Consider the following 6,176-nt stretch of genomic DNA (forward strand, 5'->3'; position numbering starts at 1 on the left):
GCACATCTCATTTTAAACAGACTTCTAAATGGAAGGTTGTTCTTAAATCGGTCTCGCATTCTTAGTCTCATTAGTTGTCTGTGTCTATCTCTGAAAGCTTTGTCATTTGCATAATGCTGATTTATATAAGATTGCTGCCTCACTCTGAAATCAACAAAGTTTCTGTAAAACGTTGTCATTCTTTCTTTTTGTTTCATTCTAAACTCAGGGTTATCTCTGTATGAGCTTGTCATTCTTTCTCTTTGTTTCATTCTAAACTCAGGGTTATCTCTGTATGAGCTTGTCATTCTTTCTCTTTGTTTCTTTCGAAACTCAGGGTTTTGTCAGTATTGGTTCGTTATAGAAATTTTTTTCTGTGCTTTGTATGTTTCATTTGAAGCATACATTTTCCTTTCTTTCCTTTTTTGATTCTCCTTTCTTTGTGATACCTTTTCACAGAGCAATAGTCTCCTCTTAATTTTTCTCCTTTGTTGTTTATTAAGTTTATTCAGTTTACGTGAGACGTCATCACTGGCCACAGTATTTATCAATGGAGCACTCAAGTTTGACTTACTGTCAGTAGCAGAATTCACACTGAATTTAGATGATGATTCTGCTTCAGTTTGGATATCATCAGGCAAAATGACATGAACCTCTTTAAGTTTCACAGAAGATACAGACGTGATGTTAGTGGACACTCCCTGTAATATGTTATCATCTGTTGCATTAGTATTTACCTTTGAAATAGTTGAGTTTGAATCATTCAGCGCAGCACTGTGTGATGCGATACAATTGGAGCTGATCTGGCTGGACATTTCTGGTTCAGTTTCCATATGAGTGAATACTTTATGTACAATTTTATCAGACACAGATTTGTCACTGAGCACTCAGACTTGTCTCCTTTGGAAGAGCAGTATCCAACAGAGCAGTTGATACAGCAGCTGTGTGAGTTGTAGGCTGACTCTCTCTGTCTGAGATAGCAGTATTCAGGATGGCAGTGTTCACATTGTAAAACTCCACAGGCTTCAACTCATAGCTGTGATACTTCAGAAGGCGATCAATCATATCACTAAGATGTGTGAATGTCAGCATGACAGCAGTACCAGGAGTGTGAGAACCAGGGTGGAGGGGCAAACCTTTGGCTGTTCTGGAGTGTGGATCAAAGAAACCGTATCTGCCGGACTTTGTTCTGAATACGGCAATACATAATACTCTCATCAGGAGCAAACCATAATGGACATCAGAAAGCAAGCAGCTGAGTCCGGCCTCTAGGTCCAGAAAACTGTCTACTGCTCCAGGTAACGGTTCTCCTAATGTGCCATATCTAGAAAGTTGTTCCATGTCCACATAATGTGTATGCGTGCGTGCAGGTACTTCGTGAGGGAGCTCGTCAGTAGTCAGATAGATGTGATTAGGAAACATTTTCCTGACCTCTTTATACATTGCATTACCTTTATCCAAAACAAGGTCAAGATCTGCTCTGGTGATGTTTTCATTCTCGTGAAGGAATGCCAGAAATGTAAGTGAGTTGCAGGTACACTGCTGATTTCTGTTTTTACCATATTTAAGAGAAGCCTGGCTACGGGATGCACGGACGTGTCTTACAGAAGGCTGACCTGCCGGATTTACACGGTCTGCATGAGAAGGGCCTGCTACACACTGAGGATGTCCACTCTTTACATTAGCATAAGATGCCTGTGGTGACACATCACTTTGACCTCTGTGGTTTACCTGGTTAGCTTCAGGAGAAACTGCCACACATCTTTTCTTTACCACGTCAGCATTAGATACCTGTGGTACACCTGGCTCATCACTTTGACCTCTGAGCTTTACCGGGGTGATAATAGAAGGCCTTGCTTCACCATCTCTGTAACATCCTCTCTCATCAGCAGAAACCTTTGGTGCATCGCTCTGACTTCCCTGTGTCACACTTTCATCATCACGAGACGCTGCAGCCATCTTCACCTCTCCACAGCTCTGAGGACCAACACATTCTACCTGTTCACCTGTTGTACCCTGAACCTCCTTTGACCTCTGCTGGTGCAGACTTTGAGCTTGTGACCTCTTACTCTTCCTCGGCATTGTTATGATCCAAAACCACAAATCTTGTTTTATTTTTATTGTAGACAATCAAGACAATAAACACAATATCAATCACAATATATTACTATTAACTTAACAGGATAAGGTAGATTAAAGCAGTATCTGCTCTTAGTAATGGTGATTTATATCTCAAGGGTATTCTATTTATAATTATTTTTAAGGAACAATGTCAAATGAATGTTTTTCCAGAAAACCTTTTTCCAGCCTATAAAGATATTATAGATATTTAGAAGATAAAATTAAAGTTGACGTTTTACACAAATTATATATGGATATATTTCAGTGGTACTTAAGTTTCAATATCTTCAGCAAACTGAAGACCAGTAGTTGATATACCGATATAGGACACAGGAATACGGTTTTAGTCTTTTAAGGCACTATCAAGAAATCAGTGCTGTTGTTCAAATTCTGTGCTTTTCTACAAATAACTCTATTTGTATATTTAAGGTTTTGTAAATGCCAGATTAAATGTCTTCAACCTTAATATATTCAGGTTTATTTTAATATAAGCAAAGAATACAGTTACTCCTTACAGTTGGTTTATTTATTTCACTTTACAAAGGTTTAACCAACAATAAAGCACGTACAAAAGGTGTTGATGGGTGGATCTATAGACGAGGTACAAATATGTAATCAGAGACAAATAACGGAATGTATGTAGTGTAATTAGTTTTACACTAGTACTACTCAAGTAAACAAAAACTGATTATGTGTACTCTGGTGTGAAGATATTTGCAGTCAGAACAAACCTTTTGGTTCAGAGCTCCACAGCAACACGGTCCAGGAACAACTACAGCTCTTTTCTTGTATAAATATAGATTTGGACTTCAATTTATTGTTATACTAACAAGAGATAGTTTTATTTAATGAAACAATTTATAACAGCAACTTCTATTTGGAAATGTACCAGATTTAACTTTGAATTAGTTTTTACAGTCCAATGTTTGTGATAAAAGCTAAACAAAATGTTTGTTATGTATGTGTTTCCAGTCTTTTCAATTAATTGAAATTTAATGAACAAATTCAAAAATACTTTTATTTATAATTTGTTTAATAATGACTGTTACCAAATAGAATAAATTGAAACAATATGGATAATTCAAAAATACAATAATTGAATTTTTGCCAATTGAAAAGATCAAATCAAATGTGAGAGAGACAGGAGAGGTAGAAAAAGTGCGAGCAGAGAAACTCACAGAACCATAAAACAGAATGACCAAGGACCAAACAACCAAACAACCAGTACAACCAAAAATAGATATGTAGCTTTGCAACCAGAACAAATGACTGATAATCTTTGAACCAGAACCAAATGTAGATAGAGCAGTATAAAATGATAGGAGAGAGGTGAAGAGAACCAATAATATTAGGGATGAGTGGTAGATGTTATAGGAGAGAGGTGAAGAGAACCAATAATATTAGGGATGAGTGGTAGATTTTATAGGAGAGAGGTGAAGAGAACCAATAATATTAGGGATGAGTGGTAGATGTTATAGGAGAGAGGTGAAGAGAACCAATAATATTAGGGATGAGTGGTAGATTTTATAGGAGAGAGGTGAAGAGAACCAATAATATTAGGGATGAGTGGTAGATGTTATAGGAGAGAGGTGAAGAGAACCAATAATATTAGGGATGAGTGGTAGATGTTATAGGAGAGAGGTGAAGAGAACCAATAATATTAGGGATGAGTGGTAGATGTTATAGGAGAGAGGTGAAGAGAACCAATAATATTAGGGATGAGTGGTAGATTTTATAGGAGAGAGGTGAAGAGAACCAATAATAGAGTGGACAGAAGGGCCAGTAAAGACAGATGTGATAGAAGTAGAGGAAGATGGAGAGGAGCTGGAGGGCAGCTGCACACCTGTAACACAAAATGGAAACATGCATTAGTCATACAAAACAGAAAAAAACATCACATGAAAAGTGATTGCTTTAAATATGTGAATATTTCTATATCCAAATTAGTGTGATTTAGCTAAGAGGAGTTTAATAGTGTCATTCTTTCACTACGACTTTAGTAGATGTCTGTATTCAGTGACTTCTGTGTTCAATCACATCATGGGGCAAAACGTTCGCATGTGTGAAGTATACTGTGGAGTGTCCAAGGAGTCACTAACACAGATGGTGAAATACTAACTAAAAGTATGTAGAGTGCACAAGCAGATGTGTACAGTAACGTTAAGACAGTAGTAGTATTTACTGCCGAACAAAGTGTCAAGGCAACACATGTCATAGCAACGACATCATTCATGTGTGTGAACATACTGTCGAGTTGCCACGGGTAACCAACACTGATGGTCCAGCAGCAACGTAGAGAGGAGGTGGACAAGAGCATTGGAGGGAGAGAGGAGAGGATTTTCAGTTTCATTTTACAAGACAAGATATACACAACAATAATTTATTTTATTAAAGATTTTTTTTTACTGTAATATTAATTAAATATCATACATAGTACAATAGTACATACGTGCAGTGGTGGAAGAATTATTTAGATCATTCATATAAGTAAAATATTTATACATATAGAAAGAGTTCCATTTTGTTTTCTATTGTCCTTTTTATTGTGAACAGCGTGATTTTTTTGTTTTGTAAGATAAAAGAAGAGATTGACTTGGTAAATATGGATGATGCTCAAAGACTGAGATGGCTGTTCACATATGAAACATAAATTAGCCAATTACCTAGATAAAGCTTGGGAGAAGAGGAAAAAAGCTCTTTATCAAATTGTAGATGAGAATTTGTTGTTTGTGTGTGGCGTGTGTGTGTGTGTGTGTGTATATATATATATGCATATGCATGTATACATATATGTATGCGTGTATATGTATACATTTGTATTCATGTATTTCTCCAAATGATTTGTATATGCGACAGGAAGATGTTTGTTAAATAAGTAAATTTGTGGTGTCTTGTAATGCCAAATGTTTGGCATGACACAGAAACAAAACATAACTAACTAACTATACCACAGTGTGAAAATACTCCACAAGCACAACTACAAACCTTTGGTAAAACAATGTATGTAGTTAGAGTACTCATTGTACAGTATAATGTTCCCTGTCAGTGTGTGCATGTTGCATTTTACTGATAATTGTGCTTATTTGACCCCCCCTATAAGATTATCATCTGTTTGTAGCGTCGCTGTTTTGTAAGAACCATGTATCTTAAAAAAGTCAACTTTTCATTGTAAAAAGAAACATCTCTTTTCAGTATGGTGAGGGATACAGCAAGACATATCCAGTTTTACTTTAGAAAACCAACCTCACAGCTTACTTTAATGAGTATCACTCCGCCCAAGTAGCAGTGCTTCACCTTCTGAGAATATAGTTCCCAGTATGTTTACGGTTAGAAGATGGCTGTGTGTCATGTGACCTTGTTATTTGTACACGTTGTGACTATACAAATCACAACATGTAAATAGGAACATGTTGGCGTTATTTTGTCACTTATTGGGAGCAATAGGCTAGATGGAGCCGGTTACCTCCAGGATCTGTGCTAAGCTAGGCTAGCGGTGGGGGTCTGACAGAGTTACAACACACACGGAGATGAGAAGGGTATGTATGGACTTATGTAACTCTGGGGGATACGGTGAAAAAGCTAAAGTCCAAGTAAGTCGACGTGTTCCTTTAAACGTGCATAGATGCTAAATAGTTATCTACAGTCGAGTTGTGTGATCTATTATCAATTTCAGTTATAGCATTACTATACTTACCAACCAAAGGCGCACAATAGTATCGATGTTCTGTTGAGAAAAGTGACAAACTAAGAGTTAGAGTGTTCAAGCTTGCAGTGTACAAACAGAAAGACAAAAAACTCAAACTCAGTAAAAGGCTAAATTCTGCTCTAACAGTAAGTCTGGCTGTGAGGTAGAGCAACTATTTAAAAAAAGTATATAATATTTATTTATGAATACATGTATTGTTGAATGCAGCTGATAAAATAAGATAAAGCACATTTACTGTAGTTAGTGTTATTACACAACTGAGTGGCTGGTGATATGAACATTTACTAGAAATTTGCCTGGTCCACAAACAGGTTAATTTTGCTCCTTTTATTTAACAACAAACAAACATAAGCCACAATGTCAGTTACAA

General features: G+C 36.6%; 1 long non-coding RNA gene across 1 annotated transcript; it reads right to left on the minus strand.

Annotated features, from left to right (window-relative positions):
• Nucleotides 1–2,974: 2,974 nt before the first annotated feature.
• On the minus strand, nucleotides 2,975–4,459 carry LOC118496077. The gene is made up of 2 exons (XR_004898552.1): nucleotides 4,348–4,459; nucleotides 2,975–3,943 (listed from the first exon to the last, which is right to left on the minus strand). It is a non-coding gene; the product is annotated as an uncharacterized LOC118496077 (long non-coding RNA).
• Between the last annotated feature and the right edge of the window lie 1,717 nt (nucleotides 4,460–6,176).

Source organism: Sander lucioperca, chromosome 10, assembly GCF_008315115.2.
Source record: "Sander lucioperca isolate FBNREF2018 chromosome 10, SLUC_FBN_1.2, whole genome shotgun sequence".
NCBI lineage: Eukaryota > Metazoa > Chordata > Actinopteri > Perciformes > Percidae > Sander > Sander lucioperca.